A 14,543-nucleotide genomic window follows, 5' to 3' on the forward strand; every position below is an offset into this window, starting at 1 on the left:
CTTCTGTGAAAGGTGAAACCAGAAGAATGCCAGGCACATCTGGCATCTTAAGAAGAGAGGTAAAGGCCCAGCACCGTGGCTCACGCCTGTAATCCCAGCACTTGGGAGGTCAAGGTGGACAGATCATGGCGTCAAGAGATCAAGACCATCCTGGCTAACATGGTGAAACCCCGTCTCTATTAAAAATACAAAAATTAGCTGGGCTTGATGACACGTACCTGTAATCCCAGCTATTTGAGAGGCTGAGGCAGGAGAGGCACTTGAACATGGGAAGCGGAGGTTGCAGTGAGCCAAGATAGCACCACTGCACTCCAGTCTGGCGACAGAGTGAGACTCCATCTAAAAAAAAGAAAAAGAAAAAAAAAAAGAAGGAAGGTAGGAAACTGGCAAAGCATTTGGGACTGTATTAATTATAAGTACATGGAAAACACAGCAAATGAAAAGAAAGAAGGCAAGGAAACAAAAAGTTGTACAGAAAAAGGAATCAATCATGTTTCCCCACCAGCCTCAACTGTGAACGGGGCTCCCGTTAAGTCATAATGATGCAACTGCTATGATGGGATAGAAAATAATCCTTTGGGACCGAGAGATGACAGAGGGACAACTGAATGTGAAGTCAAAAGATAATGCCTGAGACTGAAAAATAAAAAAGTTATGACAAAAGCATGTTATTTGGAGAAAACGCTATAATTACCAACCAAATAAATCATTAAAAAAAAGGTGAAAATGCATGCAAAGACTGAAGACGCAGAGGCGATGGAGAAGAGGAGCTATACTGCTGTTTTTTTTAAACAAATGTCAGAGAGTTATGAGAATGCTTTCCAAAGAAATAAAATAAGTACCACATGTGTAAGTATTAATTTTCTAGCGGCCATATTTAGGAAAAAGAAAAAAAAAAGAAAGCTAGTGAAATTAAAAAAAAATTTTTTTTTTGGAGATAGAGTTTTGCTCTTGTCTCCCAGTCTGGAGCACAATGGCACCATCTCAGCTCACTGCAATCTCCACCTCCTGGGTTCAAGCGATTCTCCTGCCTCAGCCTCCTGAGTAGCTTGAATTACAGGCACCCACAACCACATCTGACTAATTTTTATATTTTTAATGGAGATGGGGTTTCACCATGTTGGCCAGGCTAGTCTCGAACTCCTGCCCTCAGGTGATTCACCTGCCTCAGCCCCTCAAAGTGCTGGGATTACAGGCATGAGCCACCACACCTGGTTGTGAAATTAATTTTAATATATTTTATTTAACCAAACATATCCATATATTTTATTTAATATAGTTTAAGCGAATACACCATCATTTTCAAAAGTAATCATTACTAAAGATATATTTTACATTTTCTTATACTAAATCTGAAATCCAGGGTGTATTTTATACTTGCAACACATCTCAATTAGGATTAGCCACATTTCAAGCACTCAGTACCTACATAAGTCTAGGACTACCTTATTCAACAGTACAATTCTAAGCTATGTGCATGCATAACTGTGATAACATTTTTTAAAAATTGTAAAGGAGCACTGGTGTTGATAGGTTGTCTGCTTAATCCATGAAAACATAAATGCACTAACGTCATTCAAACAGAGGACATTACATATGTGAAACGACCAGGGAAAAAGGAACTTCCTTGAGCAAACTCTATGAAAAGTGAAATTGTAGATTACTCGTTTATTATCTGAACATGGATCTCATCTCCTGTACGGACTACTCTTTATATATCTCATTTATTTTTACAACCTATTCCCTTTCCCTTATAAATGACAAAACTAATGCCAGACAAGTGGCTTGCCCAAATGTTTTAAGTTATTTATAATAAACAGCTAAGTTAGCATCACATCCAGGCTGTCTGATACCACTGATCACAAGTTTCACCACAGTGCTCTGCATGGGACTATATCTGAATGTGTGGGCATAGTTCCACAAAGATAATAAATGTCTAAGTAAGTATAGTACTCACGGATCTGAATGTAATGCTCACTCATATAACAGTAAAAAGACTATCAACATGTTTCTACTTCTTAATGGCTAAGTAACTCAAATATTTATTTGAGGAAAGTAACTTAGTTTTAGAGGATATGGCCATTTGAAATAAGGTTGAAATTGAAGGATTATATGTCTCAACAAACTATCAATGTTTTTCAGGGGTTATACAGTTAGAAGGAGGTTTTTATAATTAATGAATTTAGTCCAAGGAGTAATTTAACTACATTGGTTATCTATTGCTGTGTAATAAAATACCCCCCAAAACATGGTGGCTGAAAACCACCAACATTTATTACCTCATAGTTTATTGTGGGTCAGGAAACCACACACAGCTTGGCTTGGTGCCTTTGACTCAGGGTCTCCCATGAGGCCACAATATCATGTATCAAGGTGTTGGCCAGGTCTGCAGCCATCTCAAGGCTCACCTGGGGAAGCCTCCACTTATAGGCCCAATCATATGGCTGTTGACCAGAGACATCAGCTCTTTTCGGCATGAGCCTCTTCATAGGACTCATGACATGCCAGCTTGCTTCCTTCAGAATGAGGGCTTGGGGGATAAGGATGGACAAACAAGACAAAATCACAATCTTTTTTGTAACCTAATTTCAGAATAGACATTCCATCACATTTGCTGTACTCTGTGCACTAGAAGAAAGTCACTAGATCCTGCCCATACTCAAAGAAAGATTACAAAAGAGCGTGAAAACCTGGAGACAAGAGATCATCAGAGCCATTTCAGAGACTGCCAGCCTCGATGACAAGCAATTTTACAATACTTTAAGCTTGAAAAGATGCAGTTGGTTATTCCATCATTCATTCATTCATTCAGCAGTAATTGTACACCTACTTTGTGCCAGGCCCTGGAGATCTTGGGAGCAAAGCAGATATTCTCATGGTCTTTATAAAACCTACAGTCTAGTGTCCTTAAACACCAAAATGATTTTTATCACAAAGGATAAAGTGTTTTATGACAAGAAAACTTACTACAGGAACTTTCTGTCTTACTGCTTTTTCTTAACTGTTGCTCTTATAAATCAAATACTGATGGCCTTTCAATAAAGACAAAAAATTACTCTGATCTTGCTACATCATTATTCTGTGATAACCCTTTGCTTGGATCTATAGACTTTCTAGCTCAGTGAGAACCCATGTGATTTGCTCTAATTTCTGTACTGACAATACAGTGTAAGGCCTGCAGATTAGAAATTTGAGCTCACCCAGCCGTGGAAAAAGAAACTGCCAATGAATTTAGCTCTTTGTCCCTCTCAAGCCAAAAACTGACAGAAAAAAATTATAAGGTTGGTAAGATCCCATTCAGATTCTATGATCAATGCTTTGTCGTCTAATGAAAAACTTGAGAAGTTTTTTTTAACAAGAATTAAAACTAGGATCATTTCAAAATAAAAAACAAATGATCAGCGACTGAAGGATCCTGAAATTTTTATTTCTAGAATTCTTAAAGTTCTTTCTGTTTATCCTTATCAGACTCTCTCCTCAGTGAATATTTCATACAGTGCTGAGTGTCCATACTCTGGTCCATTTCTCAAAGAGTATACTTAAAGGATTTTATTTTCTTCTTAGAGATAATAACATCTTCATATTTTTAAGTCACCAATTTGAGTAGATACACAATAACTTCACACACACACACACACACACACACACACACACACCACTCCTTGTTCACCCAATACAGATTGCATTTTCTACATAAGCGCATTTAAATAATCTGAGTATTTCAAGGTGGCAGAAAAGAAAGGCTCAAATGCATCAAAACAAATGAAAACAGATAATTAAGCTCATTGAATAATACCAATGAATATATGTGAAGCAAGTTTATGTTGCAAATCACTTAGCTCAACTGCAGGTACAACATTGATGTACCTAATAGAAAGAAGTATATTATATACTTGTGATGTAAAAGTTTTATAAGAGCAAACTGACAAGATCTCCGTGCATTTAGACCTTTTAAAATTTACTAAGACTCGAGAATCTGCCTGTCCCAGATTCTAGTGGTAGCTTCGATTTTGAATGACTTAATAATCCCCTATTGTGTTGAAGCTCTGAAAGTTGCCATTAGAATAACATACCTACCATTGCTCAGTTAGTCACTTTTACAGATTCTAGCCTAAGAACAACAATCTCTACCACTTGAGCAATTTTAAATGTTTGTCTCACTTTAATAGAAAGTATACCTTAAGGATATATGCCCTTTTACTCAAATAAGTGAGACATTGACAATCTCATTATGGAGTTGTGTTAATAGACCCAAAATGTAAGAATTCCATCTACTCTCATTTGTTAACAATAAACATGATCTATAAAATAATTTCACTTGTTTCTTAAAATGAATGGTCAGATAATTCATTAATTCAAAAGCATTTGTTGCAAATGTTAATTCCAGAACAAAAACTTTTGAACCACAGAATATTCAACAGCAAAATAATGCAGAACTCTATGATCTCAAAAGATGGAGAACCCTTGGAGTTTATTTGGTAACTAGCTGGGGATGGTGTATTGGCAAATATTTGTATACAGAACTAGAATTAAAGTAAGGATGATTTCAATAATTGCAAAATAAATGAATACATAATCAATGATTGCAGAAGCCTGCAAATTTTCTTTCTAGGATTCTATCTCCTATACAAATTCATAGGCTGTACAAAGATATATGTGCAAAGATATTTACTGCTATCTTCACTGCAAAATCAAAAAGCATATAAAAAGGTGAAAAACGTGAAAGAGCTCTAAACCTCTCTTAGAATAGGAATGATTACAATGAGTGGTAAATTCTCGCTATAGAATACCTTGCAACATGTACAGTGTAATATTATGTTTGTACTGTTTGGCTTATACAATAGTCCTGAGGCTGCAAACATTTTATTTGAGAATAAGTTGTCTATGGCGTGACCCACTAGCTTTCTAATTAGGAAGACTGTTCTTCAAAGGTAGCTACTACAGGTGTTTCTGTTATCCACATCTTTATCAATGACTTTCTACAAATCAGGGTTTGATTTATTATTTTATTGATTGCCTTAAGAAAGTGTTGCAGAAAGTAATAATGCAGATTAAACCTCAGTGCATATCATGTCTACAGCCATTACACTATAAATGTTACCAAAAACTGAGAAATTCTTCTTCCAGCATTCAAAAACTCATCTGATTAAGCAAAGTTGCTTATGTCATTGTTGATAAAAAATCAAGTTCCAATGTGTCTTCAAAGTTCTACTTTCATCTTCCTCATTAACATCAACAAAAAATTAAATAACATTCATGCAGATCCTAATTATTCATCAATTATAATCATAGGTTAGCTGCAGATATTAGTTTGGCTCAAATCAGTGCAAATATTAGTTGGCTCAAATCTCATGAAATTGGTTATTTCATGAAAATCAGCTGGGTATATGAATTTACAATAATGAATGTTGTAATATTTTATTATTTGTGAATTGCATGCTTCACATCTTTTATATCAGTAAAATGCATAATAAACCTGTATCTTACACACACACACACACACACACACACACACACACACACACATTCTTCAGAGCTGGTTGTTGAACATTACCAACATTACACGCTACTGGGTTGAGGGAGCATGAATAGTGTTCGCTCAGCTCAAAATTTCATCAGCTGATACTGTTGATGCATCTACTCAAAAGAACTCATGCATTATGTATCAACAAATTGGTATGGGTAAGTGCAGAACAGTGAGATGATGACAAAGGGCCACATTTTAAGGCCAGCATCAATTTTTCTGTGTTTGGCTGTATGCTTTTTAGGACCAGCTGTTTAAAATCTAATTATTTTACAAAGGGTATGAATAGGTATCCTTGGACAGCAATTAAAATTTTACACACACTTTTAAAAGCCTGTTTTGAAAATAAGCCTGAAGAAAATCGATTGGATTTTTTAAATAATCACAAATAATGTTCTAAGTTAAAATAAGGAAACTTTATTTTTAATGGACTTAGGTTCAAACTTCAGGAAAAAAATGTTCAACATATACAACTTTCATACAAAAAGTACCATGGCATTGAGGGCATTGGGGAAAAGATGGCAGTTTTGGTAAAGAATATTTGTATTTTGGCAGTGCACATTTGAAGAAAAAAAAAGTTGTTAGAGGCTAAAGATTTAGTCTGTTATAGTAAAACATTTTGGTTTTAACTTTTGGGGGCTAGGTAAAGAACAATACATTTATCAAATTATCTTTTACTGTCTTGCTTGGTTTACATATGGATCAGTCTCTAGAATTCTCATTTTGTCTATTCCAAATTCAGTATTATGAACACACATGGAAAATGGTTGAAAACAAATGGGGACCTGTACAATCAACAATAATAAAATGGAGTCCAATTGCCTTATCTCACCAGATATGGAGCCCTGCTTTTGCATATTATTTGGTCCAGAATATACACAAGATCAATCAGTGACTTGCTAAGTTTCTCTCATGTATAAATCCCAAAGGCTCAGCATGAGCAACAGGGCCCAATCAGCTCAGTTTACAAGGGGAGCCTACGAGTTTTTTTTGCCTTCAGCTACTGTTTAATACCAGCTGTTTGTTCTTTCTGGTCCTCCTGCTTCTCTGCCTCCTCCAGGTCTCATTTGAAAAACCTGCCCCATAGATAACCAATTCAATCTTTCTGAGTTGCCTTGGCAACTCTCAGATAGGATAGCGCACTGCTTCCCAGTCTAATTCCATCACATCCCTCAATTAGTTTAGTTAAGCCTTTTATGAACAAATATTCCTTAGAAGTATAATCAGGAACTGGCTTACCCTAAATTATGTTAGGAGATCCCTACGGGTGATTTTTTTGTGTGTATCCCCAGGGCTCTCTTCTTCCAAAGTCCCTCTCTCTAATGCCAGAAAGCAGGATAGATTATTATACAATCCATTTTCATGTTTCTCGCCACTATCTGTGAACTTTACCTTGAAGATTTACTTTTGTACAGGGTCTTCTGCCTGGCCTGTAACATTGGTATCCTCTAAAGCTTGGCAGGGTTCCTTGGTTGGCAATAATTACCATGTGGCCAAATTTTCCACTTCAGGTCCTCAAAAAGTTCCTGTTGTAAGCAGAATGAATATTCTACTGCATATGATGTTTGCAAAGCACACAGAGATAATGCTTTGTTTATATTTTAAGAGGGGAAACATCACCTATGGCCCAACTGGTGCTACCACACCAACTAGTGCTACCACAGAACAGACGGCATTGCCCGCCGAACAAGGTCAACCTAAATTACCTCATCAAGCCTGCTCAGGAGGGCTTCCCAGATGGATTGCCTGGCTCTTCAGACCTGAAGAAAGTTATCCTTCCTTTGAAAAAAATTAAATGAGAACAAATTTTTGTCTTTAGAATTTGACAGTTCTCTTGCAACTCTAGCACTAGTTGTTGAATATATACAACCTGATAAGGCACAGGAACAACAAATTTACTTTAATTCATTGCATTCAATGTATGAAATAATTAAACATTTTAACATCATACTAAAGATGGCTAAACGTAAAGACACACAATTTTGAACTGGCTTAATTTCCTTATAATAAGCAAATTACATTTGATTTCTACTGAGTAATTTATGCTGAATTAAGCCAATAGTTTGTTATTACACATTTAATAATCGATATAAAAGTGAGGCAATAAACACAAAATTGTTATAAAGTAGCAAATCATACATATAATGTGATGAATGGGAACGTTTTCCTGAGTATTAATTAAATTTGGTACGTTTTCCTCAGTATTAATTAAATTTGGCTATTCTTGGAATCATACATTATTAGAGCTGAGAGTCTCTCTGCAAGTCTAGTAAGAGTTGAAAGTCACATATCATAAAATAAATTTAAGGTCCCACACTGACCTACTCAATAGGCAATGAGAAAAACTGAAATCACCATTTGTGGCAATATTTCCTGTTTGGGGGAGCATGTCACAGTGAGAAACTAGTTTCTCTCCTTTTTATAATTCTCTCCCTTCAAAATATATGTACACTACACATTTTGACCTAAGCAAAGGTGAGCTAATCAATGTTTACTGCCTGCAGTAAGTTTAGAGAAAAGACTTCAGACCTTATCTCTTCAGTCCCTGAGGCAGTCATTCTGGAAAATCTTGCAATTCTGCTTTTCCAGAGTTTCTGAATCTTTAAAGAATTGAACACTTCACAATTCAGTTGCACTCATAAAGACAACTTGACAACAACTAAAATACAATGAATTTGACAAAAAGTATGATCATACAGGATCTGCTCACTTGTTTTAAAATACATAAACCCTGAACAATTGGATAATTTTGTCCAGATCTGAGAGGTAGTCCTATATCAAAAATTCATGAAACTGAGAAAAAAATTAAATATTGACAGTGATCTGGAAAATTTCATATAGTTTTGTCCATCTGTTAACTTGAAACACTTCCATTTATTGGCTCAAATCATGGAAGGGGCATTCAAAGCATACCATGAAAAAACCTCGCTGAAATTTGCTTATAAAGTAAAGAATCCTCATATAGTACCTTAGAGATTATTTCAACAAATATAACAGCCCTCAAATAGTCCCTTGAAGCTATTCAGTATTACTGAAGAAAATGTGGTTGTATTTTTAGGTAAATATACTTATTCGTCATTTCTCTTATTATGTAATAGTAATTAAAAGAACAGATTGCTGTGGAGATTTTTAAAAGTTTATTGTTTCTTTGTAAACCTGTTACAGAAAAATGTTTTGTTATAACCTAAAGTCTAGGTGCCTCTAGACAAACATCTACTTATTTATAAGACTTATTTACTGCCAAAAATTCTTACTCTGTGCCTAACTCTAGTCACAACTTCCATAATTCGTTCTTGTTATGTTTCCAGTGAAAGGAAAGGTTAACAGGTTATTCTTCCTCATCTATAACTCAGCATGAACATAGCTGCTTTTATTTTTAAAGGCAAGTAAGACACTCTAGCTGCTGATCTGTTTTTCTTGTGCTTCCATGGAAGAAAATAGATTTTAAGAAGAAAAGAAAAAGTACAAGTAAACATGTATTTACTGTAAACACTATCTAATTTAGCCTAGACAGCTTGTTGAGAAGGACATATACAAAGACATATATAAATCTATATCTTATTATGAACTATTTTTGTCCTCACTTATGTTCCAGAAGTAATAAAAATGCTTGCAAGTAGCAGCTTCTAAACCAAATACACATTTTTGCCACCCGTTACTCCAGTGAAGGCATTTTTGTAATTAAAGATTGAAATTCTAGTGGAGTTTCTTTTATGAAAGTAAGCTAACTTTACAAGAAACAGCCTTAAGGAATTTTTAGAGACTCTTCTGATTGTGTTAATGAGATTTTTTTTAACATTTAGTGTAAATATGCTTTTATCTTGTCTTCTCCATCTCACAGAATTAACAGAGATGCTCAGGCCCACGCAGAGCCATAATTCTTGCTGGCTCTTTTCCCTGCAGGCCCCATATCAAATCCAATAGCTTTCATCTGTGCCTTCAAAGTAGCCCCTGAATGTGTTCACTTCTCACCACCTTCACTTTTACCATCTTGGTCCATATCAGCATCCTCTCTGCCCAGGGCTGCTGTGCTTCAGTACATTTTCCTACAGTTCATTCTTCACGCAGCCCTCAAAGGGTCTTAAAAATGCAGGTCAGGCTGGGCACGATGGTTCATGCCGGCAACCTAGCACTTTTGGGAGGCTGAGGCAGGCAGATCACTTGAGATCAGGAGTTTGAGACCAGCCTGGCCAACATGGTAAAACCCCATCTCTACTAAAATACTAAAAAATTAGCCCGGCATGGTGGTGTGTGCCTGTAATCCCAGCTACTCAGGAGGCTGAGGCAGGAGAATCACTTGAACCCAGGAGGCGGAGGTTGCAGTGAGCCAAGATCACGCCTCTGCACTCCAGCCTGGGCAACAGAGCAAGACTCCATCTCAAAAAAGAAAAAAATGCAAGTCAGATGATGCTTTTCTTCTGCTTGAAATGGACCAGTGCTTACTAATGTTTGCATTTGTAAGGAAAGAGAATAATGACAGCATTCAGAAAAACCTAGTTAATTTGTAGTGTGTAACAAACTAATATACAATCATAAATTTTACCTTAAAAAAATAACAAAATTTCTCATGTAATAGGTTAATCTCCATTTTCAAGTAGGTCTTAATCTCAAAATTATCCACTTAATGGTAAATATTTTAAAACACCTCTTTTTTAATACTGGCTTTAAGGCCATTTCTCTCTTTGGCACTTTAAATTCAATAATAATGTAATTTGTCATCACCAAAAATGTTCTTAGCTAGCTGCTTTGTTAGTACTATGTCAATCTTAAAATTGATGAATGTCAGTCACAAAAAATTCTGATCTCATTTTTCTTTAATATACTCAGCAGGGACCATCTATAAATCCTACAGGAAGTCCCAGACAGCCTCAGATAAATAGCATACTTTCCCTCTGATGGCAAAGAAAACTCATAAAAATTCTAGGCAGGTGGAGGTTTCTTTTTCTTTTACCTGAATCGATCAGTCTGTTATTGTGAACTTAAATCAAGGCACTTTTAATGAGGTTTTCAACAGAATCATTATTGAAAATTTAATAGACGGAAAAATGGTTTGGGGTGACTTAATAACTAAAGCATTATAATTCTATTGACCAAAAACTCTGGTTTATTAAGAATTTAAATTGTGACAGTAATAGTAGCAATAGATGAAAATTATAGCAGGTTTACTTTTTGGGTATGATTAGAGGGCAATCATGCTGCATTTAGGGGTTGCTCTAGTGCTTCATCCTCCCTTAATCATATTTTTTACCCCCTACTATGTTTATGACCCAGTATACCCTCATGGCTAGAAGTATTTTCTTTTTACCATTGTTTTCTGGCCTAATAATATAAATGGCATTTCCCCACATGTGTTCTGCAGAACATAATCTTAGAATATTAAAAGGTAATTTGCTAATAACAACAACAACAATAATAATAAGGTTCTTTGGTCAATAAGCTTGGGAAAAATATGCTAATAAAAAATTAGTTCGTTTCTTTGCTGTAGGACTTCTTAGGGCCTTGCATATACTAAAATAAACTGTAAACCTCAAAGAGTAATTAAATTTCAGTTTCCCAAATTATCCGACCACTGAACCATTATCTTAAGGAATATCTTTGGACAAGTGTTCTGGAAAATGCTTCTGTCATTCATCACGTGGTGAAAGCCTTTGACACTGTTGGGATACTTATCTGATGAAAGGACTGGAGCTTTCCCATTGCCTTAGTGGACGATTGAGTCCAGAAACACTGCACGGTCAAAACTCCATAATCTCTTGCCTTCTGGATCTCTGAAATTCCAGTGCTTCATGTTTACTATTCATTGTTCAATTATTTATGTTATTAAGCTGTAACTCAATTCTATAGTCCCATGACCTTCTTAGATCTGAAGGACTGTTTCCATACCTTCCTCCATTTAATTTCTTTGGGGCATCTGATACCACTGATCACTCAATAGTACTTGAAATCTTTACATTCTTGGTTCTTCTATTGCTTTGGCTCTCTTTTCTGTTTCCTGTGGAATTCCTTTTTCTTCTTATTATTATTTTTTTCTTTTTGCCAGAGCAATCAGACAAGAAAAAGAAATAAAGGGTATTCAAATAGGAAAGGAGGAAGTCAAATTGTCTCTATTTGCAGATGACATGATTGTATATCTAGAAGACCTTTTTCTCTGTTCATTCTTTATATATTGCTCCTCAGTGTTTTGCTAGCCTTCTCTTCTCTCCCTACATTTTTCTCTCTTTTATTTGATCTGTATTTTTTGCTTCACCTATCATTAGAAACTGATGGTTCACAAAGCTATATTTTTGAGATCTCTGTGACCTCTAAATGCCTACAAACCTCTCCACTTGAATATAACCTCCAATTAATTGTCACCCTCTTCACTATAGTATTCACAGGTACCTCAAGTTTAGTCTGTAATAAAATTAATTCATCATCTTTCTACACATAGCTAAAGAAAGTTCCTAATTCCTGGCATTTCTTATCCTCATTCAGTGTTGAATTCACAGAAATTATCATGGTTGATAGTATGCTACTGTGGAAAAAAACACTTGGCATGGAGTTAGATTTCTTGAGTGTACATTGTACAACTGAGTTAATAATTTGCAGTTACATAATCCTGGGTAAGTCGGTTCAAAATTTTGGATCTCAGTTTCCTCATGTATAAGATATTAGATAATCCTATAGTTCTTTGTTGCAGTCTTCAATGACTATATTATTTCCCTTTAATCTTGGAAGATTTTAGCCTCTATCTCATTGGTACTTTATCCAGCACTATCCTTTAATGGTTAAATGTTTGGATTACCCTTCCAACATCCTTCTCATGTAATTCTCTGAATTCCTGTGCTCGAATTGTCATGAACACTATATTGCCTCAGCCACTCACCCTCACAATTGGATCCTAGGCCTTGTCACAACAAATAAAACAATCCTAAAATTAAATTCTAAGCACTTATTTAAGCATCTTCATCCTTCAGTCCTTCAGCTACACTGGGGCTTACAACCCATTGACCTGAATACTTATTTAGCATCTGATTCCCCTCCCCCCACCAACCCCCCACCCCATTATTGGTACTAAGTATTACCTAGGTGAGAAGTAAGTAAATAATACTTCACCCAATATATAACTGGGTATTATTTACCCAGTTATATAATCCTGGGTAAGTCGGTTCAAAATTTTGGATCTCAGTTCCCTCATATATAAGATATTAGATAATCCTATACTTCTTTGTTGCAGTCTTTAATGACTATAGTATTTCCCTTTAGTCTTGGAAGATTTTAGTACCATTGTATTGGAAGACACTTAGTACCAATGGGATAGAAGCTAAGATAGAAGCTAAACTGAGATCCTCAATTTTGAACCAACTTATCCAGAATTATATAACTGGACAATATTTACCCAGTTACACATTGGGAGAAGTATTATTTACTTACTTCTCGCCTAAGAAGCTTCCACTTCATGGTGAAGCCTATGGTATTCCCTTGAATACATCCTCAACCTCCTTATCCTGACTTATCTTCTTTGTACTCATTTGGCAAAATCCCTACTCTGGTTAAATCCAACTCTCTACCTAACTCGTAACTCTTTGATAAAGGTGAAGATGGCTAGAGGAAAAGTGTATATATATATATAATATATTAATTATCAATCTCCCCTTTTTTTTCTGTTTCATTCACTAATGTAATCCTAGCACCTAGAACAGTACCTTGTATACAGTAACTGTTTAATAAATATTTGTTGAATGAATAAATGAAGCATATGTTTTCATAATTCACACAGAATTCTATTGACTCAACCTGTAAATACATATCCCTTTTCTTCCACTGTAAAGAGCTCATATATTTTAGAAGAGGTCTAACTTTCAAAGGGATAAATTAGCAAATGCTTTTTGTTTATCTTCAAAGCAGCCCTAAGCATATTTGTAATTATTGAATCCATAGTTAATATTTTCACTTTGATTGTGAAGCTTTTATATAAAATATGTGATGATTTGAGAAACCATGGTATTTTCCTGCTTGCAGCTTTGAAATAATTATATCTTTAACTAATTCATTATTGTAACAGGGAAGTTGAGACTAGAATGTTACAATATTGGGGTTTTAATGATGAAGAAAGCCAGCAAGACTCCAGTATCCATAGCAACATAAATTTATTTTCATCTTTTAAGTGACCAAAGGTAATTATTTCTTTTCTTTACAGTATTATATCAGATTTTATCACAGAGGTAAAAAACATATATTAACTTTCAAGTGAGGGGAAAATATTTAAGACAGAAGTACATTCAACTACCACTACACCCCTATAGGAGACTTCTCTCTTCCCCAAATAAAGGAATGCATAGCTCTGATTCAAAAGTAAAAGGTTTATAAATAAGACTTAAAGTATGACTTTTCAGTTAAAACTTTTGGCTAGATGGGGAAGAAAAACAGCTATGAAATGCAATCTTAAACATTAAAATGATACCATAAAATCTTGGGGAAAGTGGAATGAGTATCAAGGTCTCTATGAGTCTTTAGAAAGTCAGCCTCACTAAAACAAGACAGAAGTTCTTTAGGTAGCAGAATTTATGAAACAGAGAATAACAGAGATAGAAGGGAACCTGAAGACAATATAGCAAAATGTTAATAGGTGAGTAATAAAGGAAAAAAGGGAGGGGGTACTTTCTCCATTTTTCTATACATTTGAAATATTTCATAATTAAAATAACTTTAAGATGAAAAAAAGAGATTTCATGAGATAGCTTTAAGGAGATGAGATGGTTAATTCTAAGACTAAGGTGTTTGAAAACCACGTTCTGCTTAAAACTGTCTTTGCAGTATTTGACTCATTTTGTTAATTACGAATAACTGGGAAAGAGTTCATCAAATAATCTGTCCTCAAAAGCTATTTTCATCTAAATGTTCTTTTTATCTATTTATAAAACGTTTTCACTTATCTATGATTCAACTGGTTCTTTGATGTTATTGGATGCCTTGTACTGTGGACATCTGTCTCTGATTTTGTAGGAACCAGTAGTCAATTGATTTTTATTTTATTACC

At 35.1% G+C, this 14,543-nt stretch overlaps 2 long non-coding RNA genes across 3 annotated transcripts in view; both read right to left on the reverse strand.

Annotated features, from left to right (window-relative positions):
• Positions 1-299: 299 nt before the first annotated feature.
• LOC116539767 overlaps positions 300-14,543 on the reverse strand; it is a 70,429-nt gene continuing 56,185 nt past the window's right edge. Inside the window, exons 4-6 of one of the 2 annotated variants that reach the window (XR_004264184.1) lie at positions 6,917-7,303; positions 2,409-2,530; positions 300-339 (exon numbers count right to left, since the gene is read on the reverse strand). This is a non-coding gene — a long non-coding RNA (uncharacterized LOC116539767). Of the gene's footprint in view, positions 340-1,223; positions 2,531-6,916; positions 7,304-14,543 lie in introns of those variants that run through there. The other variant, XR_004264182.1, reaches the window with a different exon arrangement.
• The window catches only part of LOC116539771, a 13,143-nt gene continuing 5,909 nt past the window's right edge, over positions 7,310-14,543 (reverse strand). Inside the window, exon 3 of the long non-coding RNA XR_004264185.1 lies at positions 7,310-9,491. This is a non-coding gene — a long non-coding RNA (uncharacterized LOC116539771). The remainder of the gene's footprint in view (positions 9,492-14,543) is intronic.

This window comes from Sapajus apella, unplaced genomic scaffold (assembly GCF_009761245.1).
Source record: "Sapajus apella isolate SASKATOON/1434 unplaced genomic scaffold, GSC_monkey_1.0 scaffold4, whole genome shotgun sequence".
Taxonomy (NCBI): domain Eukaryota; kingdom Metazoa; phylum Chordata; class Mammalia; order Primates; family Cebidae; genus Sapajus; species Sapajus apella.